The sequence below is a fragment of the Sminthopsis crassicaudata genome, chromosome 2 (genome assembly GCF_048593235.1).
Source record: "Sminthopsis crassicaudata isolate SCR6 chromosome 2, ASM4859323v1, whole genome shotgun sequence".
NCBI classification, from domain to species: domain Eukaryota; kingdom Metazoa; phylum Chordata; class Mammalia; order Dasyuromorphia; family Dasyuridae; genus Sminthopsis; species Sminthopsis crassicaudata.
The window spans coordinates 372,803,174-372,818,265 of record NC_133618.1 but is presented as its reverse complement, the minus strand read 5'-3'; the positions used below and the strand labels follow the sequence as shown (position 1 = coordinate 372,818,265).

Here is a 15,092-nt window from a genome sequence, read left to right as displayed (position 1 = left end):
TTGTGGCTTTTGGATTTTTTGGCTGAGGCAATTAGGGTTGAGTGACTTGTCCAGAGTCACACATCTAGGAAGTGTCAAGTGTCTGAGATCAGATTTGAACTCCAGTCCTCCTGACTTCAGAGTTGGTGCCCTATATAAGTCAATTTATGACTGTTGGGTTCCATCAATTCAGTAACTATACTATTTTGTATATATTCTATCTCCCTCTGTCCTGTTCACAAGTCTAGTTTGAGACTGTCAAATGTTTTATCAAAATTCAAATCATCTGGGTTCTACCATTCTAGTTAATCTGTTAAAAAAATTAAGAAAAAAAATTAAGATGAGTTTTGTTTGTTCTTGAAGTCAGTCATATTACCTTTTAGTTATCTCAGTTTACCCTTCTAAATGCTGAAAAAAATTCTCTTTAATAATGTGTAACTTCTCCCAAGAATAGAAATCAAGCTCATTGGTGATAGACTTTACCTTCTTCCCTTTTTGGAAAACTTCTCCCAAGAATAGAAGTCAAGTTCATTGGTGATAGAGACTTCACCTTCTTCCCTTTTTGGAAAATAGGGAAATTTGCTTTTCTCCGGGCCTTTGGTACCTCTCTTTATGACTTCAAAGGTTATTGAAAGCAATTGGCAATCACATCTGCCTGTTCTTCAATGTTCTAGAATATATTAAAGCCAGAGTTAGTGGTTTGAATTCATTGATAGGTACCTATCTTACGCTCTTGAGTTTTCATTTTCTAATAGCTAGTCCAGAGATTATTCTCCCTAGATGTAAACACAAAAGTAGAGTTGAATAGTTTAGATTTCTTATCCACTGGAATCTAGCCATCTAGAAATGGCTCTTTGATCCACTTCTTTATACACTGTTTGACTAAAATTCACTTGTTAATAATGAAGGCATAAGAGAAGAGAAGGAAGCAACATTCACATATTTTTGGGGGAAAGTATTTACTATGTGCCAGGCACTGCTAAATTCTTTACAAATATCTCATTTGATTCTCACAACCCTGTAAGGTAGGTATTTCCATTTTGCAATATAGTTAAGTGACTCATTGGCTCACACAATAAGTGTCTGAAGGTGGATTTGAACTAGGATTGTGCTGACTCCAGGGCCAGAACTCTACCCATTTTGCCATCAGGCTGACAAGGCCACTAATATACGGAACTTTGATCCTTCTATGTAGCATGGAATCTTAAGTTCCTCCTATGAGTTTTGAGGTCCAAGTTTTCCCTGCTTCCATGATCAATACTACATAGTACCTAATGAGTAAGAAACCAAATTTGAACCTAGGAATTCTTACTTTAAATCTTGCCCTCTGCAGTGTCAGTGCCAGAATCTTGCATATAATAGGCTCATAATCAGTGATGATTGAATAGAATTCAAATCTGATATGTAAAACTCACAAACCTTAAACCACTGTATAAATGTTAGCTATTATTATAAGCTCTCTCTTACTTGTCAAATCTGGTATCCTTTTCTCAAAGATCTATTTGTAATCTTTGGGCATTAGGCATTGTTGACCACCCCACCCCTATATATTCTCCTTTGGATTTTCAGAACACTGGCCTTTTTTGCTTCTACCTTATTGGCAGCTATTCATTTTCCTTTGCTGAATCTTTATTTGTGTCCTCTTCACTAATCAATAGTGTTCCCCAGGGCTTTAGTCTAGACCCTTGGTCTATTCACATTCACAAGAGGAGATGTATGCAAAGCATTTTGCAATTCAAGAAGTACTATGTACATACTAATTAGTGATCACAGCTCCCTGGGTTTCAGGTATCTCTGTACATCACTCCCAAATCTATATCCAGTTGTGCTTTCCCATGTTCAAGTGCTGTGTGACTAGCTGCCTGTTAGACATTTCCCAACTATTTATCCTATAAGCCTCAGATTTAACATGTCCAACTAGAACTGCTTTCTAAAACTAGACAAAGTCTGGTAATGGTTCTGTTATGTCTTGATGATCTTAAGAATAGGAAAGGAGAGACAGATTAAGGGAAATTACCAGTCAAGTTGAAGAAAGGACCCCGAAACTAAAACTCCTTGAAGGAGAAAGTCTTCAAATCTACTTCAGTGAAGGACCCCGCCCAAGGGAAACAAGACAGTTTCATTCTGTTATCTAGTAAAAGGAATTCCAACCCTATTGAATTGAAGAAACTGAATTCTATTCAAATAACAGCTCAAGCTGAAACCCAGCAAGTAAATGAGCCAACTTGGGACTGCACCCATAAGCCCCCTTCAGCTTGTAGCCAAACCACCTATTATACAAAAGCCAATCTAAAATCCTCTCTTTGCAAGGTTCCAAACATGCCATGCTAGGCTATGCCATGCTATGCCAAGGAGCCTCTGCCCACTGGATAATATTCTTTTCTAGTGCTACTCTCTCTTTATCCTCACCTATTTCCCTAACCAGACTTTATGCCTCTCTGTCAGGATTTCAAACCTTACTTCCCAAACCCTATAATTAAACCTCTTTTATCAATCAAGGTTTTGGGGCCTGTAAATTCCTTTACAGAGAATCTGCACTGCCAGAAGGGAGTCCCCAAAACTCCTTACCCTTGTGCCGAATCCCAAGAGAGTGCAGGGGAGCCAAACCTCTCCATTTGGTTCCCTAAACCCTGACTTTATCATTTAACTCCCTGACCAGAAACCCTAATCTCACTTTGGTTCCCAAAATCTAGACCCTACTAAAAGGAACCCCACAACTTAAAACCTTGCATCAAGGTTGCACAAGCAGAAGGATTGGGGAAGAGGGAGAGAGAAAGCCATTCCCCAATTGATGGGTAGTCTCTAAATTTGCAATGTTTTTGCTCTGAGAAGAGTGCTACAAATAGTTTTGTACATATTGGTCCTGAAAAAATGGCTGAATAAATTGTGGTATGTAATTGTGATAGGATATTATTTTTCTATGAGAAATAATGAGCAGAATGCTCTCAGAAAAAAACCTAAAAAGACCTCCATGAATTCAAGCAAAGTGAAATGTACTATATACAAAGTAATAGCAATGTTCTGGGATGATCAGTTATAAATGACTGCTGTTCTCAGCAGTACTGTGATTCATGACTATTTTGAAGGACTTCTGGTGAAAAATCCTATCCATATCCAGAGAAGGAATTTGATTGTGCCTTCTTGAGTGTTTGTTGTTTTGTTTTGCTGTTTTTTAGGATGGGAGATCTCTTTTTTCACAACTTGACTTTTATGGAAATGTTTTACTTCACATGTGGTTTCTTGATGGGCACTGGTGTTGGGAGAGAATCTAGAACTCAAAAGTTTTAAAAATAAATATTTTTAAATTGTTTTTTAAGTGTAACTGGAGGAAAATATAAACACATGTAATACATATGTTATATGTAATATATAGATTTTTTTGTTGTTGTTGAGGCAATTGGGGTTAAATGACTCACACAGCTAGGAAGTGTTAAGTTTCTGAGATCATATTTGAACTCAAGCCCTCCTGACTTCAGGGCATGTGCTCTATCTACTGCACCACCTAGCTGCCCCTCACTTTTTCACTAATCTTCAGTCTTTCCCTGTCTACTGACTGCTTCTTTACAGCCTATAAATGCCTATAAACTATCCACCCATCACCACTAGCTCTTATCCTATATCTCTCCTCCCTATTATGGTTAAATTCCTTGAGAAGGCCTCTTTATCTTAACTCTATTATTTGGGTTCTTTGACCTCATCATTCAACTAAAAGTATTCTCTCTAAAGTTACCAATGGTCTCTTAACTGCCAAATTTAATGACTTTTTTCCCAGTCCTCATCCTTCTTGACCTTTCTGCAGACTTTGATGCTATTAATCACCCTCTTCTTTATGGTATCTTCTCATCTTCTCTACAGGTTTTCATTATAATCTTTTTTTTGTTGTTTTTTTTCTGAGACTGGGCTTAAGTGACTTGCCCAGGGTCATACAGCTAGGACGTATTAAGTGTCTGAGACCAGATTTGAACTCGGGTCCTCCCAAATTCAGGGCTGGTGCTCTATCCACTGTGCCACCTAGCTGCCCCTCATGATAATCTTTCTGATTTTCCTCCTACCTATCTTATTTCTTCTCAAGTCTCCTTTCCTGAATCTTCATCCAAGTCATTCCCATTAATAGCCAGTAAGGATCTATTGGTTTTTGTTTTGTTTGTTTGCTTTACTAGAAGAGCATGATTAGCTATATTCCTTCACAATGATCACATTTTGGGGATATGGTTGTTGGGAGCATGGAAAGGAAAAAGAAATATTGAACATCAAGGAGACCTTAAAAGTCCTATCAGTTTAACACCCCCCTCTCCCCCGCCTTGTTTCGCCTACCAATTCCTTTCCTTCTTATACTATCAAGTATACCTAGTAGGCACCTAAACACCAGTAACCTAACCTTCACTCTCGCAATGTAGAAGTATAATGGAAAGAAAAATAACATGGAAGCCAGAAGACTTGAGTTTATTAATTTTGCCACTTTTTGTGAGATCTGTGTGTGTCACAATCTCTTTTTACAATTAGGAGGAAGGGAGAGTAGAGGCAAGGGAGTAGGAAAGGAGATAATTCTTTTATTATTTTGAAGAGTCAGTGAGAATATGCATGGGAAGGATCTAAATCCTTGCTCTAAGAAATTCTAATCTGCCATTCTCAATGATGAGAATTATAAATTGTTTCAGTCTACATCAGCTACACTGAGTCAGAAAACTCTAGCAGCATGGCAGTCACTTGCTAATGATTTAAATCAGCTATTTTATTAGGTAATAAGTAAATTAAAAAGCAATGTGTCATTTATATAGGCCTTTCACCTCTAGAATTCCTACACTCACAAAATCTGGTTTTTCACTGGAAAGAATGTTAATGGAGTTTCTACTACTTGGGAAATCCATAAAATACCCTAGACTAAGAAATGTGGAGATGGATTACTAGAATGAGTTCCATGAGTCAATTAAACACAGCACTGAGAGACAGCATCCCAGGGAGACAGCATCACAAATCAAGGACTCTTATCTGTGCTATGCAAACAGTCCCAACTTCGCAAAATGGGACACACAGGCTCAAAATCTAGGGGAAAAAAAAAAACCAAAACATAGTTTATTCACAAAACCTTCCCAGATCTTTGCTAGTGAAATCCCTTGGGCTAGCATTTTTCAGCCCAACCCACATAGATGATATTTTTATAGCCCAAGAAAATCTTAAATTAGAAACAATTCCATGTTACATGGGTTCTAGCCTCCTAAACTGGTTCTTAGGCCTCACAAACCATGCCTTTGTCCTTGTAACAATCACAGGACTCCCATCTTTTCTGCTGTGTGAAATCCGTTGTATTGTATTCCTAGGAAAAGAAGGCAGCCTTGAAGTTTGTACAAAGAGAGGTAAGCAGATTGCAGATCAGTTCCTTTTTTTTTTTTTTTTTTTTTTTTTTTTTCTTTTAGAAATGACTCACCTTACAAGTATACCAAATTCAAATGGGAAATATTGGGAACAGGGAGCAACAGGTCCAGCAACATAGTGGGAAGGTAAGAGTCATAAGAAAAACATTTCCTGTTTCTGATGTGGGAATTAAAAAGTCAAAGACAGAATACTTAAATATTTTAGATAGACTTTTAGACAACTGGGTAATGGTTAAAGCAATATTTTTATATATATGAATGTAATGGAGTATTATTCCATCATAGGAAATGATGAAAAGTGATTTCATAGAATCTTGAATAGTGTAAACTAATGCAAAGTGAAATAACCAGAACCAGAACAATTTAAAGCAGTACAACAACAACAACAAAAAAAAAAAAAAATAGAGAAATAACTTTGAAATTATTGAATGCAGTCAAAACACCATGTTTCCAGAAAACCTGGAGGTGTCTTCCCCTCCAGGTGTGACATTTCTTCAGACAAAAGATAGAAAATGTATGCATGTTCATACATTTTTAAATATGGCCACTCTGGATTACTTTTGATTGTGTTAAACTTCTTCACCCCCTACCCCTTTGTTATTTTTAATTGGGAGGAAGAAAGAGAAATTAATGGAAAGTGGAGTTAATTTAAAATATATAGTAATAATGATATTTTAAAGGGCTGTTGTAATATTTTAAATTATATAAGGAAAGTTTAATTATCCAGCTAGTAACATGCCAAGCAGAACTGCTTTGAAGTGAAAGTAAAATTAAATATTTAAAGCAAGTATTATAAAATTCAAAGTTTCATTTGCAGTCCTATGCAGGGGGAGGTCCTGTTTTGATTTATATATGAATTTATATTTAAACTTAACAATAAATAATTATAATTCAAAAAAAGAAAAAAGAAAGAAAGAAATGACCCACCGTTTTCTTATTCATTGGCTAATATCACCAGAAATAGTAATGCCATTAAGTGAATTACAGAGTTTTCTAGGCCCTAGATAGAGGTATTATTTTGGTTCTATTTAGGGATACCTTATTATCAGAAACATTGACACCCAACTATCCTCAAGTTATTTTGACTGCACATGGCTAGAAAAATAAATCACCCATCCCCCAATCTGTTGTCAGAACATCTCTTCAGAAAAATGAGCAACAGAGTGACTTATGGCTTATAAACCCAGACAGAACCCTTGATTCAAAAATGCCATATTGACAACACTGAAAAAGTTTTCCGTCATGGGGAGGGAAGGGGTAAGACGCCTTCACAGATAAAGCATTTATTAAGCTAGTCATGGTCTCTATTTACCAGGAGTTTATATTCTAATATAGAAGACAAAGCAGAAAGGGGAAACAGAAAGAGGTCAGGAAAATAAAATTGCTCTTGAGGCGCTGAGGCAGGCAGAAGAGTCAATTGAGCTATTAGTTGCCTTAAGAAGACCAATGACAGGGGCAGCTAAGTGGTGCAGTGGATAGAGCACTAGCCCTAGACTCAGAAGGACCTGAGTTCAAATTCAGCTTCAGACACTTAATATTTCATATCTGTGGGACCCTAAGACCCCAGCTGTCTCACAAAAGGAAAAAAAATTAATTAATAAAATTAATTTTTTTAAAACTTAAAAAAAAAGATTAATGGGGGTGCAGTGGATAGAGCACCAGTCCTGAAGTCAGTACTTATGCTTGGGATAGGTATTCTACTCATGAGAGTGTAAGAGAAGAGAGTTTTGGACAGAATACTAGGAAACACCTTTAGGCATTTTAATCGAGAAAATGGTTGTGATATATTAAAGAAAAAGAAAAAACCTCCAAAATCATTAATTAAAAATAAATACAAGGGGGTCAGCTAGGTGATGCAGCGAATAAAGTATTCTCATCAGGAATTTCCAGAAAAAAATCAATGAAATCAAGTCCTACTCCATTGTTTCATCCTCCTGTGGAAAGTTTCAAAGGCTATGTTAGTGAAGCACAGATTCCGTTAGATCCTAATTCTATCCAACTAAAAAGACTCTGGGCACAGCCCCGGTGAGAGTTTGTCTCAAGCTGGCTTCCCAGAATCATCAGTGGAAGGATATAAGGCTCCATGAGATGACAAATGTTTTGGGGGGTCCGCTATATAAGTGTGGAGCAGTTATCTGTAACAAAGAAGGGGGATATCACGTTTAAACAATCGTTACTGTTGATTCAAATGTACAAAATACTTCCTTCTCAGTAGGAAACCTCAAAAAGGTGTCCAAGGGCACAGAGCTACTAAATGGCAGAGTCCAGATCCGAAATAAGGCGCTCTCCCGAGTCCGGTCCTGCCTCTGCTCAAAGTCAGACCCTTTTCTGAGAGCTGATATTGCCAGGGAGAGAAAGGGAGGAGGGAGCAGAAGGGCAGGGATTACATGTATGAGAGAGAGAAACCTTACTTGCACCTTCACATCGAACACCTTGGGAGACCAGCTGTTTCTTTCCCTCAGTCAGCTGGCATGGCATTTTGTGATTAAGTGCCAACTATGCACCAGACGTTAAACTAGGCAGGCGCTGGAAGTTTGACGTGTTGCATCCTTTACTCGTGCGTGTGTGTGTGTGTGTGTGTGTGTGTACGTGCGCGCGCGCGAAAGTCCTGATGTGTGCATTTTTTACATAGCATATATGTAACATGTCCACGATTTCTGGCTGAGATTGATTGAAATACGATCTTCACCGGTCTGTAACACTCCAAGGCACTGGTTCAAACACTGGCGGACGCACTGGGGCGCTCCTAAAAAGCTGAGGCCCTCAGCTTTCTCTGAAGCTTCGGAGGAAATTAGTTGTTTTTTTCCTTAGCTAGGGGGTAGCTCTAATGACATCATCTCTGAAGCTGAGGATAGGCGCAGCAAAGCAGTCCGGCAGCTGCGTACTACGCCTTCTCTTTCCCTGGGGGCGGGGCCCAAGACGGCACGAATGAACCAAAGGGGCTGAGAACCAGTGGAGCTCTGACCGGCGCAGACCGACCGCTCCGCTAGGCGGAGTCTCCGGAAGAAAAAACAGGGAAAGGATTAGAAGTGCGTGGTTGGGTATCTGGAGGAAGGATTGGAGGCAGATGATGCCCAGGTGGGGTTGCTAGGCAACTGAGTCGAGAGTCCCCTGAATCTAAGGCAGGGCTGCTCGGAGTTGTAGTTGGAAGAGAAGAGGAAGACGAGAGTGCTGGCATAGCGGGATTGGCTGATTCTCGCCGCATTGGAACGGTAAGATAATACGAAGCGAAAATGACCCAGAAGTTTAATCAGAGACTCGTTGCAGATGAGGGGAGGAGAAATATCGCCGAGCAGTGTCCTCTCTTGTGCTCCTCTGTCATTTGTCAGATCCCGCTCTGGGCAAAGACAGCACAGCACGGCGCTTGGTATAGAAGAAACGCTTAATAAATGCTTGTCAAGTTAGTATTGCTACTGTTAATAATCATGATATTGATGATAATAAATTGCTTTCCAAAGGAGATTCAAGAGGGAGGAACCTTAGGAGAATCCTGAAAAGTCACAAAAGGATCCAGCAGCAGAAGAGGGATCTTTAGCTGTCAAATGATCCAAATTCTCTCATCTAATATGTGCTCCCGGGAAATTCAATGACTTGCTCCTAGATCATACAGGTAGTGAGTGGGAGATAAGGATTTGAACTTGCAATTGCCGTCCACCTCAGTGCCCCTGACCACTGCCGCTCTGTCCTTGCCGCGCCACTGGAGAGCCAGAATGTCTCAGAGAATCCATTCAGAAGCGGTGCCAGTTTCAAGATGCTGGTTTCAGAATGTATTTATTATTCATTTATTTTTAACATTCATCTTTTTAATCGTTTTTGAATTCGTTCTTTCCTTCTCTCCAGCCCCTTCCATACTCATTGAGAAGGCAATGTGATAGCCAATATACATGAAAACCATATAAAACATTTTTCTAATTAGCCATGTTGGTGGGGAGGAGAATAAGAAAAATAAAGTGAAAAAAATATTCTTGAATCTGCACTCTGAGAAAAAGTATCTGGAGGTACTTTTCATCACGAGTCCTTTGGAATTGTTGTGGATCGTTGTATTTGACTAAAAATTTTTTATCAGCAAATGATTTGTATATCTATTTTATATATTTATATATCTGGGGTCACTCAAAAATTTCTCAGGAAAAAAGGAATTACAAGTGGAAAAAATTTAATAAGCCCTTATTTTAGTGACTTGCCCACATAATGTCTGAAGCTATATTTGAACTCCAGAAGATGAATCTTCCTGATTCCAGGAAGCCACTACTATCTCTACATGATCCCTATATAAATATATATTGAAAAGTCAATCCCAAAAGTATAGTCTCCTTATTGGAAGGAGAGGATATTATGTAACAACTTTTTCCCCCCTTCTTGTACTACCTAAAACAGTTTTTCTTCTGCTTCCTGTAGAATTGTGGTAGATCAGAATTGGATTCTCTTCCCATAGGACTCAGGAACACCTACATTGTTCACCAAAAGTCTGCTATGGAAAACTGCTATTCAAGAATTTAGAAAAATTATGTCATAGTCCAGCTCATTTATGTAAATAAGCACTGCCTTCCCCCAGCATATTAAACTGGGGGGGGGGCAGGAGGATGGTGTAGCTATCTAAGTCTTTCACTGTGCATTATTGTTTCAATACTGCCCTGTATGTGTGTTGTGTGGCCAGGAGGGTGGCGGTGGGTCAGTTCTTGCATGCAAGAAAGATGCCCATCATTTAGTGAATGACTGAATAAGTTGTGGTATATAAATGTAACGAAATATTATATTGTATAAGAAATGATGATCAGACTGATTTCAGGCTAAATCCTAGAAAACCTTATATGAACTAATGCTGAATGAATTAAACAGAACTAGGAGGACATGGTACCCAACAGCAGCAATATTATGTGATGGCTCTTCTCAGCAAGATAGTGATCCAATATAATTCCAATAGATAGGACAGAAAATGCCATCCATGCCCAGAAGAGAACTCTGGACACTGAACATGGATCAAAGCATAGTATATTTTTACCTTTTATTGTTTGTTTTTGCCTTCTCGTGATTTTTTTCCTTTTGGTCTGGGTTTGTTTTTTGTTTTTGCTTTTTGCACAACTTGGCAAATAAGGGAATATGGGAAAATGTTTAAAATGATTGAAAAGGTATAACATCAGATTGCTTGCTGTCTTGAGGAAGGGGAAGGTAAGGGAGGAAGAAAAAATTTGGAAAGTGAAATCTTACAAAAATGGATGTTGAAAATGATCTTTACATGTATTTGGAAAAATAAAATACTATTGAGAAAAAATGTTGCTGTGTACTTTATATGTTACTGCATACAATGTTTTCCTGGTTCTGCTCACTTCACCTTGTATCAATTCATATATGTTTCCCCAGATTCCTCTGAAACTATGGAAGGGGGATTTTTTAAAATTCAACATTTTTGAAATTTAATTCAACATTTCGAAGTTCTTGAATAGCAGGTTTCAAAACATTCAAACATTCATGCAAATTTTTATATTTGTTGAATATGTTTTTGTATTTGAATACTGTGCAAAGAACCAAGTATTCAAAGATAAAGCAAAATATATAACATTTAGAACTTCTATTCTACTGAATGCTCAAAATAGTGCTTTATGAAGATTAAGCTGGTAATTGTTTAAGATTTATTAGGAGCAGGAAGGTGAAGAGATTTTAGATTAATTTTACAATACACAGCAGTTCTGTAGCAGAAAAAATATTCTTTTCTACCACTAGAGGGTGAAACAACACTTGCTATATTCTCTATGGAGCGTTATTCTGAAAATGGAAACCATTAGCTACGTTTCAAGAACATTAAAGAATATGATTTGATTGAAGTTTTTTATTGAATCTGCCATGAAATGGAAAAGGGTGGAATTTCTCAAACAATTTTGGTTATAGAAAAATAGGGAATTTGAAATATGAAGGAAGCCATAAATGCAGTGGTCTAATGGCAAAGCAACAACTCACTGAAGGTAAAAGTTAAGGACAAAGGTGTTTGTGAAAGTTAATCACAAGAAGAGCAAAAAGCACTCAAAAAACACAAATATCCCAACTGGTTTCTAGAACCAGCTCAGGGAATTTTAATAACCTTCCCCAGCTCCATATGGAAAAAGAGAAGGTGGAGAGTCTAGGATGCAGGATGCTCAAAATTCTGTTGACAGAATTTTTGAATGAAGACTAGACTGGACCGGTTTCTAGCCTGGGAATGGGAGAAGCCAACAAGAACAGGGTAGAGGTAAGTATGTAAGGACATAGAGTAGCAGTATAATTTATTTTAAAGTGAGGAAAATGACTTTCATGCAAGAAAGTCCAAAGTCACAGACTACCACCATCCTCCTGCCCCCCCCCCCACAAGTTTAATATGCTGGGGGAAGGCATTGCTTATTTACATAAATGAGCTGGACTATGACATAATTTTTCTAAATTCTTGAATAGCAGTTTTCCATAGCAGACTTTTGGTGAACAATGTAGGTGTTCCTGAGTCCTGAAGAGAATCCAATTCTAATCTACCACAATTCTACAGGAAGCAGAAGAAAAACTGTTTTAGGTAGTACAAGAAGGGGGGAAAAAGTTGTTACATAATATCCTCTCCTTCCAATAAGGAGACTATACTTTTGGGATTGACTTTTCAATATATATTTATATAGGGATCATGTAGAGATAGTAGTGGCTTCCTGGAATCAGGAAGATTCATCTTCTGGAGTTCAAATATAGCTTCAGACATTATGTGGGCAAGTCACTAAAATAAGGGCTTATTAAATTTTTTCCACTTGTAATTCCTTTTTTCCTGAGAAATTTTTGAGTGACCCCAGATATATAAATATATAAAATAGATATACAAATCATTTGCTGATAAAAAATTTTTTTCACACATTGAGACTCCTCACTTCCACGTAGGGTCATGAAGTTGGGATTTAAACCTGTTTGTCTCAGTTTCTTCTTCAGAAGGAAATAGTAAACCACTCTAGTTTTTTTTGCCAAGAAAATCCCAAATGAGGGTAACAAAGGGTCAGATATGACTGAACAAAATACAAGAAAACTATCTACTACTAATAATTAGTATTTATATAACATCTTTAGGCTACAAAGTTCTTTACACACATGTCATTTATTCCTCATAATAACCCTATGAAAGAGGTGCTGTTCTTAATCTCAATTTACAGATGAAGAAACTGAGGCTGAGAAAGGTTAAGCATCTTGCTCAAGATCACACAGCTCAAAAGAATTTGATGCAGTATTTGAACTCAGATCTTTTTGACTTCAGATCAAACATGATCCACTGTGTCTCCTAGCTATTAAAAAAAAGTCAACCCACATCAAGGAGCTAAGTGGTAGAAAATAGACAATCATCCAAGAGAACATTGTACACAAGATTATGTAATGATCAACTTGATCAACTGTGATGGACTTGGCTTTTTTTTTTCTTTTTTTTTTTTTTTTAACAAAGCACATATGCATGGGTAATTTTTCCAACATTGACCCTTGCAAAATCTTTTGTTCCAAATTTTCCCCATCTTCCCCCCACCCCCTACCCTGGCTGGCAGGTAGTCCAATACATGTTAAATCCATATTTATACAGTTATCTTGCTGTACAAGAAAAATCAGATCAATAAGGAAGGAAAACTAAGAAAACAAAATGCAAGCAAGTAACAGAGAGTGAGAATGCTATGTTTTGTTCCACATGATCTTCTCTCTGAGTGTATATGGCTCTCTTCATTATTGAACAAGTAGAACTGTTTTGAATCCTCTCATTGTTGAAGAGAGCCAGGTCCATCATAAATGATCATCATATAGTCGTCTTCTTAATTTGTATAATGATCTCCTGGTCCTGCTCATTTCACTTAGCATCAGTTCATCTAAGTCTCTCCAAGTGTCTCTGTATTTTCATCATGCTGATCGTTTCTTACAGAACAATAGTATTCCATGGCATTCATATACCACAATTTACTCGAGCCATTCTCCAATTGATGGGCAGCCACTCAGTTTCCAGTTTCTGGCCACTACAAAAAGGGCTGCCACAAACATTCTTGCACATGCAGGTCCCTTTCCCTTTAAGATCTCTTTGGGATATAAGCCCAGTAGAAACACTGCTGAGTCAAAGGGTATGCACAGTTGGATGACTTTTTGAGCATAGTTCCAAACTGCTCTCCAGAATGGTTGGATTCATTCACAATTCCACTAACAATGTATCAGTTGGACTTAGCTTTTCTCAACAATGAAGTGATTCAGGGCAATTTCAATAGACATGATGGAAAAAGCCATCTACATCCAGAGAGAAAACTAGAGACACTGAATGAAGGTATTTTCATCTTTTTTGTTTTGTTCATGTTTATTTTTCTTTTTCATGTTTTTATCCCTTTTGATCTAATTTTTCTTGCACAGCATGACGAATATGGAAATATATTTAGAAGAATTGCACATATTTAACCTACCTCAGATTACTTGCTGTCTTGGGGAGGGAGGAAGTAGGAGAGAGAAATTTGGATCTCAAAGTTTTACAGAGGTGAATATTGAAAGCTATCTTGTATTTGGAAAAATAAAATACTATAAAAAGGCAAAAAAGGCAGACAACAAACATTAAGTGCCAGGAAGTGCACTAAGTTTGGGAATGCAAATACAAACCATTTACATTGTTTATCCAGTTCCAATAATGGAGGTCTATTTTGAGGAGCCTATGGAGCACTTCCAAATCACCTAAAATGGAGGTGATTTTTATCTTTTTTTTTCTAGTCTAGAGTCTAGAGACTTTTATCTCTAAAACTGGCAAGACTAAGTCATCTGAGTCCTTAGTTCTTTTCCTTCACCCTCTTTTTTTTTCAATTTTATTTAACTTTTATTATTTTTAGATTATATGTGTATATTAATTTTTAACATTTCCATTTTAGTTATGTTGGAGAAGAAAAAGCAGGATCACCTTCTTTCATGAACAATATTGATGCTATGAACTGAATGGATGAAAGGGGAAGGAAGAAGAATTTTTTTCTCCATTTGTTTCAGCTCTGAAAAGTGGGTCAAAAAGTGTTCTGTGTGGTTTTCTCAGTTTCAGGTGGCAAAGGTAACCTTAGTGAGACTTAGGGTTGGAGACATAGCAACCTGGGGCCAGGATTGCAGATGGAGTGGAATAACCAGCCAGTTCAGCATGGAACCCCTGAAAAGCCAGAGTGTCTGGGACTCAAGGCAGAGAGAGATTTGGGATTTGAAATTGTGATTGTGCTCTGTAGTGTTAAAAAATAACACTATAAAATCAGATATCAAGAAAAATTTATTAAAGAAGAATCTTAAGGAATCATCTCAATGTTTCTGGCCAGAAGCAGGCCCTACTCCTCTTCAGGAAGAGGGAACCCTGAGCACAGAAATGGGAAAAGCTTTATACTTGCTTGTGTGATGTAGCTCCTCCCTGAAGGGACTGGTCCTTTTTATACAGGTTACAGTCTTTCTGATATGCCCACTACATGTTTCCCCTTAATATGTATAAAACATGTTCCCCCTCATCATTCATCCCATGTTCAAAAATGGCAGAAAACTACTCCTCTGGGGTGTGTTGTTTAATATTCAGTTAGCCTATTAAGCAGGTGCAGTAGTGATTTGATCAAGTCAGGTCATTGACCTCAACTAGTTTGGGCCTAATGGGCTATTATCTTAACTTTGTGATTTTCTCAAAATTACAAGACTCTTTCTGATTGGTTGAATCCACCTTCTTCTTCTTAGCCCTCCCCCCCCCCAAAAAAATTTCTTGTTTGCTCAAGGCTTCTA

The 15,092-nt window shown here is 37.7% G+C and overlaps 1 protein-coding gene across 1 annotated transcript in view; it reads left to right on the top strand.

Annotated features, from left to right (window-relative positions):
* The window catches only part of PPP2R5C (protein phosphatase 2 regulatory subunit B'gamma), a 228,043-nt gene extending 213,443 nt beyond the window's left edge, over window positions 1-14,600 (top strand). The window contains exons 17-18 of the transcript XR_012486607.1: window positions 5,394-5,477; window positions 14,225-14,600. The gene's annotated coding sequence lies outside the window, so the exon portion shown is untranslated. The remainder of the gene's footprint in view (window positions 1-5,393; window positions 5,478-14,224) is intronic.
* The last annotated feature ends 492 nt before the right edge of the window (window positions 14,601-15,092 follow it).